Consider the following 15,166-nt stretch of genomic DNA (forward strand, 5'->3'; position numbering starts at 1 on the left):
CTACGAGAGTTGTCATGACCAATTTGGCTGACTGTATTACACATTTGAGATTTTAATATAAATAAATGAAATTACATAAAATTATTTAAAAATTGTATGTGTAAACCTGTATGAAAAAATAAGTACCTTGGTAAATCTTGGTTTCAACACCATTTAACGTTTTAGTGATATTATATCCTTGTTTACAGTGCTGTCATTTTCTCATCACATATAATTGGTCAACTATTTGGCATTCCATTTCTCTCTCTTATGTATACAAGTCATTTCTCAAAACTGTTGATTACTAAAATGTTCACAAGACCTGGATTTCATCAATCTTTTCAATGTGATGCTTTGTAGCCACAGGATATCTTAGTACCACTGAGAACAGAATTACCTTTGGCCTTCAGCACAATGTGATATGCAGTGGAACAACACAGTGATTCTTAAAGGTTTTATATTTGCAGATTAAACATATTAACTCTTGTATAACAAAATATAGTAATATTAGCTCTTAGGTAATGTGTTTGCTAACATCTCTAACAAAAAGGAGAATGTTGTATTGACTATCGATATGGGCAATAAACAGTTTAAATATTATTATTGTTTTTTTTATCACCAAATACTCACTCTTGACTATATATTCACTAGCTTCCTGCCCACTAAAAACCAACATACATTCTTTGGACTTTGAACAATCAACTCATTATTGAATTAACATGACCTATACCCTCCAAGTGCCAGCAAAAATGGCAGGACTTCTCACCACCAAGAACAGCCAAAAACTTACTAGTATTCTGACATCAAATCAGAAACATTAACTGCAAATCTTATGATATAATGGCAAGAAAGCCAATAAGCAGGACCCCCTCACTTAAAGGGGAACTCCAGCGGGGAGGCATTTTTTTCCTGGGACCGGGGAGGAGGTGGCTGAGGGAAACGACATCCACTCACCTCCCCGCTTTCAGCTGGGGGTCCCGCATCGTGGCGCTCCGGTCCCCGGTCCTGGCCGCTTCCTGGTGTCTGACGCGGGCCCGAGAAGTGACGTCTCAGGTCTGCTCAGCCAGTCAGTGATGGAGGCGGGATCCGTTTCAAGTCCGCTCAGATCCCACCGCTGGAACTGGGGAGGTGAGTGGACGTCATTTCCCTCCTCCCCGGTCCCAGGAAAGAACCCCTTTAACTATATACCAGCCGTGAATATTTTGCACAAAAAACTATGTACCAATAGTCATTATATCCCATACATACTGTAACTAAATAGCAATAGTGAATATATTGCACACATAATTATATACTAGCACTTAATTTAATGCATACATAATTATGAACTAGCTATGAATATATCACACATATAGTGCCAGCTTTAGGCTCATACAGAGACCTGCTAAAAGTGCCATCCCCAGTGGTGGTGATATAAAGTTGCAACCCCCTTATAGCATTGATGGTGGCAGAGACTGAATAGTGGCAATCTCAGGGATCTCTTAATAGTGTCACTATTTGTGCCAGCTTCAGGGACCCCTAAATATGGCATCCTCAGCACCCCCCCCCCCCAGCAGTGCTAGTAACTTAGCTGTGTGTGGTGACATGAGGATGACACATCAATCAGCTGTTTGACAGGGCCTGCCCAACTAATTGAACTGTTCCATGGATTCGGGTGCACTACTGTGTGGCTCCATAGAGTGTAAGAAACAAATAAAAGCTATCACTTCTTTCCAGTCTGTGTGGACAATACTCCCAAACCTCTTCCAGTTTGGACCTGCACAGTGGATTGGGGGAAGGGAGGGGTGCAAGTCTGAGATTCAGGATTAGTGTGGGTGATGCTTTTGTTCCTGAACCTGATCAGAGGCAGCAGCAGCCAGGAGAGAGAGGAAGGGCTTGTGCTTGCATCAGTTGAAGGTACTTACCAGCGCGCCACCTGGACAGACAGGAAAGAATTGACTGCTGGAGTAGTCCCTGTTGCTTACACTATATGGTTCAACACAATAGCACATGGGTAGCAGCGGCACAGTTCAGCTAGCTGGGAAGGCCTTGTCATTTTAGTTAGGTCATGCTGCTTTCCCTAGAATGACAAGGCAGAAGTTGCCGCTCATTCAGGGATCAGACAATCTCTGTAAAGGAGCCATTCCTTTTGATAGGTCCTTCCCCTGGAGGAATATATGGCTAGTCCCTTGTTTTAAGGCTTGTAACTGTAGCTCTGCAGACTTTTTTGCATATTGATTTTTCCCAGGGGGCAATGCACCTAAGATTTCACTGTATTGAGCGCCTTAATGGGCAGCTGGCAGTGCTTTATTTGTCTAGTCTTCCTGCGATCAATGATTGGTTTGCCTTATTGGTCTACTAGGCATTGTTGCCAACTGGCTAGAATCCTTCTCCAAACTGATGAGGGGCAATACTCCGAAACAGCTGTCTGTTTCTATCTGGCTTTGGTATTTTCCTGGTCATATCATCAGACTTGTAATTTAGCTGGATATTGATTGAAGGGGGCACTTAATAGGGTATTTTTGGTGGCCTTTGTACAGGAGCCATCGCTTTGCTAGGTCCTTCCCTGGAGCAATATTTGGCTAGTCCTATGTTTTAAAAACTGTGGCTCCACAGACTTTTTTGAATATTGAATTTCAACAGATAAATATATTATACTCATTTATTAACCATGGGTGATAGGTTAGCATTTCCAATAACTAAAAGAAATGCTGTCAATGTTAACAACAAAGGTGCATCATACTTTGGGATTTCAATGTTTGGATAGATGATTATACAACAGGTATTTGGCACTATAGATAAAGAAGGCTTCTGTCAAGTAGTCCTCTTAGATACAAACACAAAGGATCATACTCATTATTTGATATTCCACACAGAGCTGGAAATCTCAAAGCAGCAAAACTGTTCTCTAGCTGGCAAATACCAAAATAACAATCCAATAAAATACAGGATTAAAACATCATTTCTCAAAAATATTAGGGACAGATACAACTTTAGTGGGCCAACTAACACCTCTTCAGACCCAAATTCTCTTGTGCAGAAAGTCAACGGTAATGTTAATTATCAAGGTAATCATCAGTGGGTAAAACAGCAGCCACTAAAATCAATCTTCTATTAGGTTACCACCTTAGGAAATACCAATCTTCAATAATTTACAAAGAAGAAAAAACACTAACCATAAGTGCCAAATAATGTCCCAGATACATTTTCACTGCAGTGAATCTTCATGATGTGTAGGATTTGCTAGCTTGATGAACAAGGGAAAGATCAATTAATGTAAACTGTCTATGTGGCGAGCCACGACTATCCTAAATCAAGTAACAGCTAAGCCCTTAAGGAAGGTGGGCAAGTAGAAGACTAAAATACATTCGCTAAAAAGTTGCTGGATCTTCAAAACACACACACACACGCGCACGCACGCACACACACACTTTTTCCAGCCTAATACTGAGAATAGTAGCAATTCCTTGAGAAATATTTGAGCTAAGATACTTGTTTGGAAATTTTATCCACTTTGTTATACTCTTTGAAATAGTGCATGGATAAATACATATATCTACGGATTATTAAACTACGGAAAATGTTCTGGTATGTGAACTGTCAAGGTAGAATTGTGTTTAAATGTGAACTATAAAAATGCCGGTGGTTGAAAGACACGGAGAGAAAAATCAACAGAAGCTGAGCAAATGGATGCATAAAATCAATTTACTAAAAAGCTTTGTTCAAAGCAATATTAGCCATAGGGTAGAAGTGACCTTATGCAAGCATATATACAGTGGACATTACTGCAGCTTAGAGCTGGTGCTGACCTTGCCAGTTTTATTGAACTTTGCATACTGCCCTATGACTAACATATATAAACTCTTGTTCAGCCATCCATGTCTTAGTTCATATATATATATATATATATATATATATATATATATATATATATGAGAGAAAGAAGGGAAAGAAAGAAATGAGAGCTGAAAATAGAATGTAAAAGAGTGAGAGAAAGTCTCATATACAATTTATATTCTTTATGTGCTACTGTCAGGTGCCAGGAAAAGCTATGAAGCAAAGTTCAGGTTCACCTAAACCCAAACCAGGTGTTTAGCTGTTTTGTTTACTTGTCCACACTTTCCTGTTATCCTCCTTCTCTAATCTCTGTTGTCCCTTGCAGCTGTTTCCAGCCTCTAGCCTGCTTAGACAATCACTGCTCAGACAATCACTGACTAACTGAGACTTGACAGCACCAAAGCAAGTGATTGGTTGAGTGGGCTGTCTCTCCCGTGATGAGAGTAATGGTCCACTCAGCCCGTCACTGGTCACGGCACCATTGTATCTTAGCCAGTGATTGGCTGAGCAGGCTGTCACTCCAGTGACGAGAGTGATGGTCCACTCAGCCCATCACTGATCACTGCACTGTCATATCTCCTCTTGGGAGTGACATCTCACTCACCAATCACAGACTGAGACAGTGCCATAGCCGGTGATTGGCTGAGCGGGCTGTCACTCTTGTCTAAGCCAATGACTGTGCAAAAAAGGGTCCGTGGAGTCTCAGTTACGAGTCTCAAAACACGGGAATAGCCAGATCCTACTCCACACTGACGAGGGGCAACTACCCCGAAACGATCATCTGTGGATGGATGCCTGCCTTGGTAAACCCTTGTCATGTCGCTATACTTGCCACAGAGTTAGACTTTGACGTAAAAGGGGCCACCCTGGTATTTCCCCCATTTATGTTTCAATACTCGCAACCGAGTGGGACTTAAGGGGCTACATATCAGGGTGGTTTGGTGATCTCCCCACTGGGAGGCACCCCCTTGGCAATAGGCTTCCCTCCCCTGGAGGGATATCTGGCTATTCCCGTGTTTTGAGACTCGTAACTGAGACTCCACTGACCCTTCTTTTGCATATTTAAATTTATAGGGACAATGAATCAGTGGAGACTCTTCAGTGAGTACTCCATTTGATTTTTTTTGTCGCTGGTCTTCCTGAGCTCAGCGATTGCTTTGTTTTGTTCTTAATGCACTGAACTTTGCAACATTAATATGCTACCAGTGTTAATAAGGACACTAGTAAAAATGTAAAACTAGAGAATACTAAGTTAACAAGGATAAGGACAAAATAATTACCTTTGGCCACCACCTGCACAGCCTTTCCTTTTTAAGGCTACAAACACACAGGGCGGATCGGCAGCAGATTTCTCGCTGCAAATTTGCACCTAAATCCACTGCAGATTCCTGGCCTGTAGTTTGTATGGAAGACATACTCATAGCGGGATGGATACCCTGCTGCGAGTATGTAAGAAGGCCACCCCTTAACCCCCCAGGATCTGGCTTGCTTCAGGGGTTCCCGGCTGGATGTCCCGCTCAGCCAAACAGTGTGCTGCATTGGAGTAGGGGGGTTAACGCGGTGGTCTCCTTACATACTCATGAGCATCCCGCTGTCTTCCATACCAACTACAGGCCAGGGATCCTCAGCAGATTTAGCTGCAAATTCACAGTGAGAAATCTGCTGTGGATCCGTCCTGTGTGTTTATAGCCTAAAGGACATTCTTACTGCTGCATCTGTTGTCACTCTAATTTGAAACAGTCATTTACGCTTTTAAATGAGACGGATTGACAGATTGATACACCTAAAGTTTAGCTGACTTGGTTATATACTGTGATGCTTAAGTGTTCTCTTAAGGTTTTACTATCATCTTTAGTGCAGGTGTGCTCCAGGCATGGTTTGCGTTGCATTATATACAATGGTGCTGCTGGAAGCAATCCGTTTCTGCGCATGCCTGCATCAGGAGTGTGGTGGCAGGTTTTTGACATTGTAATTTGCTGCCTGCTAAAGATGATAGTTACGTTTTGAGCAGTAAACTGGCATACCAATTATCTATTTAAGGTTGCATTTATATTGTTTTTGGTGTTTTATCTCAGTATAGATGTATATTCAGAGTCTTGGTTGTGAGATCCTAATATGTTGGATGGAGACTAAAGCTATTTTCCGAGATTAATTTCTTCATAACCTTAAAAGCTACAGACATCTTTGAACATTTTTTTTTTTAATTCAATTGCATGTACCTTTGGAATTAAAACAGAATTGAAATTAGTTTTGATTAAAACATTTTATCAATTGACTTCTGCAGCTTGTATGTACTGCAATCAATGCAAGCTGCTTGAGATGGCTCTGTGATGGCTCATTCTGAAGAACCTCTCTCTCTCCTCTTCTGAATGCTAATCTAAGATTAAATGAAATCAGATCGAATCAAATAAACTTAAATCAAATAAGATTTGAACTTAGATTAGTGTTTAGGAGAGGAGAAAGAGGACTGTAGACTACGCCATCAGAGAGCTGTCCAATGGAATGAGCATAGAACAGCATCAAGCAGCTTACTTTGTATTGCACCTGCAAGGCAATGAAAAAATACTGAAAGGTGTCCATAGCCTTTGTACAGTCTATTTATCAAAACTAATACCCTACAGTGCCATTGTTGTTTTTTTTTTTTTTTAATCTGTATGCACATTGAGGTTTCCTAAGAATAGGTAATTAGGGTGAAAAAAAGTGGTGAGTTAGAAAGCTGAAACATAGTTATATATACAAACTTTTAATTTCTATGCAGATGTTTACATGCTTCTGTGAATCTGATCTAAAATTTCTTTAGGTCAAACTTTATAAAAAAAAAAAAAGAATAATAGTAATAACTATTACAAGGTTTCCTCCCACTGGGAGGAAACACTCCAGTGTTCCAGCCTGGGCTGGTGCCTGGGACTACATCAGCGCCATGTGCTGGAATCGAGACGCGGTTAAAAAAAAACCTGTGCCGATCTATTGATATGCTACACTTAATTGCTTTAAGCAACTTACTTTATAAATGTTTCTGAGTGAGCTTTTGAGCAATTAAGCATTATGTTGTCTAGTGTTAATATCATCCAAAAGGAGCAGAATTTGCTGAGGTGGACCCCACATACTCTGGGGAAGTTTACTGAAGAAGTCTTTATTCATGGCTAGTTGTGGCATGGTCCTACCCGAAGGTGTACAGTAAAATCCAGTTCAACTTCAACTTGATCAGGAACTAGATCAGGAACAGGTTGTTACATACATACTAAACCTCGGTCCAGCGTTGTCCACCGTGGCACCTGGGGTGCAGCCCTACACTGACAGGAATAGGCCCCAGCAGCCGTATGATACAGGAGTGTGGTCTGCCTCCAGGTGCCACCTATCATCACAGTTACCCAAGGCGTTCCTGATTATATTTAAGTAACGTATTTGCTAAATGTTTCTAAACAAACTTTTGAGCACTTAAGCGTTTTGTTATCTAGTAGTAAGACAGTACAATTAGACTAGAATTGGCTGTAGTGAACCCACACAGACTGTGGTGAAGTTTACTGAAGAAGTCTTTATTCATGATTAGTTACTCACAGGGGTTCATCTCGGCAGCTGCACAATACACGGGTGTTTTCTGCTTCACAGCTCCAGCGCTGTTAGCCGTGTGACATCACAATTTTTTAATGGTGTTCCAGATTACCTTGGATGCAGCTTGGGACGTGTTACTGAAGCTGTGCTGCATATGTTATTACTTGACTGGCAGGTGGCTTTGCCAGTCATGTTAAACTCTGTTTATGTGTTTTTGTAAGGATCAGGAGCCCGATGCAGTAATGTTCTGGACCGGATCCCTGACCATAGCCCACTGTAAATTTGCTGGCTACTACGGCTAGTCTATCTAGCAAGCTTGATGTACCCTGTGCTCTTTCCATGTAAGTTTTGTGTCTTTATCTGACCTCAGCTATCTCTACCCTTACTATCTTGGTTTTCCACCTGCCCCGACCTTTTGGCTTTGTTTTAGGCTATTCTTTGGATTACGTTTCTGTACCACTACTGCTTATTCGTTGTGACCTTGGACTGTTGACCACCTTTTTCTGGTGTCTGTCTTGTCTGCTTTGTGTATTGCACATTAAGTCAGGGACATTAAGTCAGGGACTGTCGTCCACTTGCCCGCAGCTGCCTAGGGCCAGGGCAATTTCTAGGCCATTTTGGCAACAGGGCGAATCCTGACAAAAGAGCCCCCCCCCCCCCCCCCCCCCCCCGGACTTTACTCAGTTCAGCGCAGGGAAAGGAACATTATTTTTTTTTGTTTTTTTTTATCAAGATATGGGTCTCTAGGAAGAAGCAGTGTGTATTGCAGCATAGAGTGATGTTGCAGCCCTACAGAATGAACAGGATTTTTCTGTAGGGCTCAGTGGACTGACCGTATATACCATAGAAACGATGTGTGGTACCCTACCTGTGCTAGGTATACCTGGAATATGTAGTGAAATCGGGGCATACTCCATAGAAAAAGATGTGTATTTATTTAGATAGCTCTCAGGGTATGCGGAAAGTTGTAGTTTCTTAGTGGACAACCCTTTAACAAATTATCTGTCTACAGTTATCAGAGTATTGTACTACAACTCCCAGCATATCCTGAGGGCTGCAGACTGTCAGTAAATGCTGGGAGTTGTAGTGCCTGCAGCTGTTGTAGTTGGGTCCTATACACTGGACGTTTTGTGGTGTATAAGAATACATAGATCTGTGGTGCTCAGTGTAGGGAAGTGACCCCAGAACAGCACTAATAGGGGATAGAACAAAAACATCTCCCCCTATATCTTATTAGTGCTGTTCTGGGGTCACTTCCCTGCACTGAGCCTCCACAGATCTATGTATTCTTATATGCCACAAAGCATCCAGTGTATAGGACCCAACTACAACAGCTGCAGGCGCTGCAACTCCCAGCATGTACTGACAGTCTGCAGCCCCCAGTTGGCGCTGCAACTCCCAGCATGTACTGACAGTCTGCAGCCCCCAGGATATGCTGGGAGTTGTAGTGCCTGCAGCTGTTGTAGTTGGGTCCTAGTTTAAAAGTTTGCGCTAGTGTACTGTAGTGACCGTGGGGCTGTGTCAGTACACTACCGCAAACAATACACTGACCTATTTAGACCCCAATGGTACACATGCTGTTCACACTATAGAAGTGATTACAGTGCAGTTACTAAAGACTCACAGCTGACGTCTTCTCCGATTGCCGTTACTCACTTTTTGCTTTCTTCTCCATCTGGCGCAGCCATCATGAAGACTTCTCCGACCACAACTCCTCTGCAGAGGGGCATCTGGAGGTTACTGGGGAAGGGAGGCAGCTGGGGTGACAGAGGACGGGGGAGCAGCTGGGGTGACTGGGGACAGGGGCGCAGATGGTGTGACTGGGACAAGGGGACAGCTGGGGTGACTGGGGCAAGGGGACAGCTGGGGTGACTGGGGCGGCAGAGGGAGCAGCTGAGGTGTGACTGGGGAAGCAGAGGGAGCAGTTGGGGTGTGACTGGGGAAGCAGAGGGAGCAGCTGGGGTGTGACTGGGGAAGTGAGGCAGCTGGGGGCGGCAGAGGGAGCAGCTGGGGTGACAGAGACAAGGGAAGCATCTGGGGGTGACTGGGGAAGGGAGGCAGCTGGGGTGACAGGGGAGCAGCTGGGGTGACTGGGGGAGAAGTTATGGTGGCCGGGACAAGAGGAGTAGCTGGGGTGACTGGGGGAGTAGCTGGGGTGACTGGGGGAGGGGGAGCAGCTAGGGGGCAGGGACAGGGAGAGCAGCTAGGGTGACAAGGGAAGCAGATGGGGTGACAGCGGGAGGGGGAGAAGCTACGAGTGCAGGAAAAAGGGGTGCAGCTAGGGGGCAGGGACAAGGGGAGCAGGGGAAGCAGCTGGGGTGACTGGGGGAGGGGGAGCAGCTAGGGGGCAGGGACAGGGGAGCAGCTGGGGTGAGAAGGGGAGCAGATGGGGTGACAGGGCGAGAAGCTGGGGGACAGGGCGCACAGCTGGGGGGACAGGGCGCACAGCTGGGGTAACAGGGCGAGAAGCTGGGGTGACAGGGCGAGAAGCTGGGGTGACAGGGACAGGGCGCACAGCTGGGGTGAAAGGGGGAGAAGCTGGGGTGGCAGGGGGAGCAGCTACGGTGAAAGGCTGGTGGGGCAAGGGGAGCAGCCAGAGGGCAGGGAGGGCAGAGGGAGCGGCCGGGGGGCAGGGGGAGCAGATGGGCAGGGGGAGAAGCTAAGTTGGCAGTGGGGGCAGCTGGGGTGGCAGGGTTAAGATGGGGCAGCTGGGGTGACAGGCAGCTGGGGTGGCAGGGGGGAAGCTGGGGGCAGCTGGGGTGACAGGCAGGGGGGCAGCTAATGTGGCAGGGGGGGCAGGGGGAGAAGAGGGAGCAGGAGGGGGCAGTCTGGGGACAAGAGGAGCAATTGGGGGGGCAGGGGGAGCAGCCGGGATCGCCCCTCTAAAGGCGTTACAAGGCCGGGGTGAGCTTCCGGCACAGACAGCCTCTGTCAGACAAGCCGGAAGCTCACAGCTGCAGCTGAATCCCTTCTTTCCCTGGAGGGGTCAGGCTGTGGGGAAGGAGGCTGAGCTAATGGAGTAAGGGTTCCACTCCCTTGGGTAGCAAGGGTGGACTGCGCTGAATACTGGGTGGTGGATAAGTTACTGGACACATTATCCACTATCCATGTGATCACCTGTTCACACTGCTGCGGTTTCAATAACGGTCTACCTTGAGACCCTGTAAGTTGGCCAAAGAAGATAGGGAGTGGACATCGGCGGTGTGACACTGCTACCTCCTCAACAGGTGCTGCTGTGTCACCCTGCCCTGAACCAAGGCCTCCGGAAACCACATGACTTGGAAGCCCACACCCTTGACCCTTACCCCTGCACAGTATGGAACTTAGATAGGCCTTGCATATGAAATACAGAAATCTGGAAAAATACTTGAAGTACCCACTGGTTTGGTGGGGCTGTACAATCTGGTACTGGCTGGACTTAGATACACGCTGTGATACCCCCTTACAACGAGCAGTGAAGTTCTATGCAGGATGTACTATAAATCCCAGCAATACAGTGTAGTCGACACGAGTTTAGGGGGGCTGTATGGTACAATCAGGTACTGGCTGGACCTAGATATTGACAAGCCTGGAGGCGTTCGCGCTGCCCGCTGATGACGTCACACGCCACACACGCTCTGGAGACTGGTTAATATAACGTCACACGCCACACGCGCTCTAGAGAATGGTTAATATAAGCCGAATCGAAAAAAATAAAATGGGGAGCGCGTGTGGCAAGTGACATCATCAGCGCGCGGCGCAGATGCCTCCAGGCTTGTCATCCTCCATGTGGATTCTCCAACTTCAGCGCTATGTATGTATTACCTGATTGATTGTTTGTTGTTGCTTTATCAATGACACCTGCACTATAGACACCCCCTCATGCCTTATTAATGCTAGAGACATGACTTATGTATACACTGTATTTGGAACACTTATGATTTTCTTTGCTCCTGTTATATGTCCACACACCCACACATTGGACATGCTGTGTATTACACTATATGCATTTTGATCACTGTTATTTGCTTTGTTTACCTTTGTGGATCACTTGGTTGATTAAGTATGCCTTATTATATACACATGTATTTATACTGTACACTTGTGAGTGTATTGTATCACTGCTTTTTTGGATGTGCAGTCTCCTCTACATTTCTTTGGATTTCTACACGGACCTGGGTCCGGTCTGGTGAGACATGCACCCAAGCTCAAATATTGCCTAACTGGTGCTGCTTAAGACTTTTTGTTTTTGAAGTTCTATGCAGGATCTACTACAAATCCCAGCAATACAATGTAGTAAAGCAGGACCAACAGCCCCAAAATCAAAAAAGTGTACACTGAGCACTTCTTAGAGGTCTGTATGCAACACCTAATGTCCCTTTTCTGCCAGTAGCCGGTCACCACAGTGTGCTGGTTAAATCGCGGTAGCAGCACTGCAACTCCCAGCCAGCAGTCTGTAGTAATAGTATTAATAAAAGCTTTTAAGCCCTGAAAAGGGCTGTTTGTTTGTATTGCTAGTATATAGCCTGCCTACTGGAACCCTAAATCCTACACTGACACTCTCCCTGACCAGCAGCAGCTCTGTCCCTGATCTCTCACAGCATGTGTCTGAAGCGAGCACTGCAGGCGCCGAGTTTTATATAGCAGGGTCATCTGATCTGGCCAACCAATCGCTGCTATCGACATGTATGGGTCCCACGTCATCACAGGATGTACCAAAGAGTGTCCTGCATTATTATTGGCTGAGAAATAGCGCCCAAACTTACAGGAATCGGATGATGAGATTTTCTTGAGTATGGCGAGATGCTCATCCGAGTAACCATCGAGTACCCTAATACTCGATCGAGTACCAAGCTCGGACGAGCATGCTCGCTCATCACTAAATGTTAACCTTTGCACATCTATTATACTTAAGTGTATGCAGTACTAGCAGTGTTAGCAGTCTGATGAGCAAAATAACAGTGCACATGAGTAAACATAAGATCATAAGACAACATAAGACAACTCTAAACTTTTACTGCCAGGATGTGGGTACCAGAACCCTCCACAAGAATCACTTCAAGTTTGTTGAAAAGCCATTCCAGGTACTATAGCTACCTCATATAACTGATTGGGAAAATACCAAGAGTTTGCAAATCTTTGAAGAATCTAAAATAAAACATATTCTGAATAGTTTACCATTCTTTTTTTACTTTAGTTTAGTTTTTATGTCTTCAATATAAATCTGAAATATAGAAGAGAAATGCAACCAGCACTCCATTATCTTTCCATGTGGCTTACAAACACTGTCAAGTAATGAGTGGTTCTTCCTTTGATCTGCTGATTGTGTTACTAGGCAATTGGCAATGTCACTTCAATAAAAACCTTTTTAGTGAAGTTTAACTCTTTGATGGGAAGAAATCCTATGTAATTAAATGGGCGCTGTCATAAAAAGCTTTTGAAATGTCAGACAGACATACTATATAACAGGGGTCTAACAGCACCAGTTAAAACAGTTAAGGAGTGCCTTTTTCAGAAGTAGATGTGGGATGCATGCCAGAGGGTCTCCAATCCCAGTTGGAGACACATAACATCATATATGAAGTAATCCAAGCAAATTGAATAAACTGAACTTTACACTACTGGATTCTATCGGATTACTTCATATCTGATGTCGGAGAGACATGTCAAAAGTTTTCGGGAGACCAATCAGGAGAACCAGCAAGGAGATTCAGTCGGACGATTCAGCCCGCCATTGATCCTTTTCCAAACTGGTCAGCCCCACAGATTTACCATGTGCGGCCATCCTGGTCCCATAACACAGATTTGTGAGACAACACTCTATATGCTGACTTCTCCTGGCTTGTTTTCCTGATCTAAGCACTCAGGCCCTGACCAATCAAAACTTTTGACAAAAGTCTTTTTTTTTTATTTTTTATTTTTTTAACAGGTCCTCTTTAAAAGATATGAAAAGAAAGCCAACATCCAGTATCTTTTGAAGCTGTTTCTATCCCTTTATTTTACTTTTTCACCAGATGAAAATGTTCCAGTCCAGACTTACTCATCAAAACGTGCTAATATACCTAGGTTATGTCTTCCCTGTTTATACAGATAGGAAAAACCCGCACACAAGTAATACTGTAATACTTTTTACAAATTGACAATATGCTTGAATGTTAAATAGATTTACATTATACACTTATTAAGTGTTATTTAGATAGACAAGACAACCTATTTAATATGTGAGTCACAGGTCACAGTCACAGTATAATATAAATGTGTTCTGAAAATTGGCTACGGAGAGAATAATTGTTTATACATACTTTATATATTCACCTCCATTTATATATAAATGAAAGTGCTTTGTTATTCCTCTTGTTAAAAGTATCATCACATGCTTTGATTGAATTACAGTATCTTGTGAAATATAATACACTACCGGAGATGCATGTGTTAGAAATATGTACATTCTCATATAATAATAGAGTTGGAAGTGCATATATTTTAACAATCAATATCCCAGATAATATGCAAAATAAGCTGCAATATTTTCAATGCATACAAATGTTAGAAACCATGGCAACAAATAAAACACAAATGCCTTGGAATATGCAGAGTATCTAAATCATTATGGCCTCATTCTGTCATTTTTGCTATAAATACAGATTGGTTTATTGAAAGTCCTAACCTTAGACTGTGCACTGCCAACTGTGGGAAAAGTAAAAAGAAATATATATATATATATATATATATATATATATATATATATATATATATATATATATATATATAACCCCCCCATACATGAAATATCCATCAACAGATAATATTATTTTTAAATAGAATAAAATGACAATATATATTTTTTGGAAGATAATTGCATCTTCACCCCAGAAATAACTTATTAAATGTATCCTCCCACAAAAACAATGCAATTTACTATCAAGATTGCACACTTTCTGAGTTGAACCCATATGTGAAAAAAATGAATGGCAGGAATGGTTTGTAAGATTGAACTGTTCATTCCAAGCTGGCTGATATTATATTTTGCCAAGCTGCCGCATATGTCATCCTTATATTTAATTGTCAAAGCAATACAATTGTTAGAAAAATGATGAACATGTGTTATCCATGTAAGTGTTTTGGAAAGAAAAACTGATGCTGTATTTTAACCTCTTAATATTGTTTTATTTTTTATTTATATTTTTTAACAAAACAATCTTTTTTTGTGATTTTTCCCACACACGTTATTATAATGCTTTTGGATTTTTTATTTAAACAAATTAATATTTTCCCCTTTTTTTGACAGATACAAGTTTAAGGTATTTTTTTTACAACTATTTTGCTTTTTATCTCTTTATTTATTTTCTTTAATATTGTCTAAATTAATATCTTTATTACATAACAAAATAATATTTGTACTTGGTTTGCTATAATTAGCTCTCTATGTTTTAATATAATTTTTTTATTTTAGACAACCCCTTTAACAACATATATTTTCCTTGTACATGGTTGGAGAGTAACGGCATGTTTTCATTGAGAAATTGCACAAGTTAAATCTCCTAAGGATTTAAAGAAGAAGTCTAGTAAAAGTCATAATTACTGTGTGGGCATGGGGTGGGGGAACATAATAAAGAACCTACACTATACTTACCGATCCCTGTGCCCTCGCAGTGCCGCATCACCAGGCTCTCAGACCCCGGTCATCTTCTCTCCTTTCCTTGCTATGTTTCACTGCAAGGGAAAGGGTTTGAGAAAACCTGCTCAGCCAGTGACTGCAGCGGTGTCCCATCCCTCTAACTGGTCAAGCAGGGCATCCATCAACAGAGTCAAAACAAGTCAAGGGTTAGGAGATGGAGAT

The sequence above is a fragment of the Dendropsophus ebraccatus genome, chromosome 10 (genome assembly GCF_027789765.1).
Source record: "Dendropsophus ebraccatus isolate aDenEbr1 chromosome 10, aDenEbr1.pat, whole genome shotgun sequence".
In the NCBI taxonomy this organism is placed as follows: Eukaryota; Metazoa; Chordata; class Amphibia; order Anura; family Hylidae; genus Dendropsophus; species Dendropsophus ebraccatus.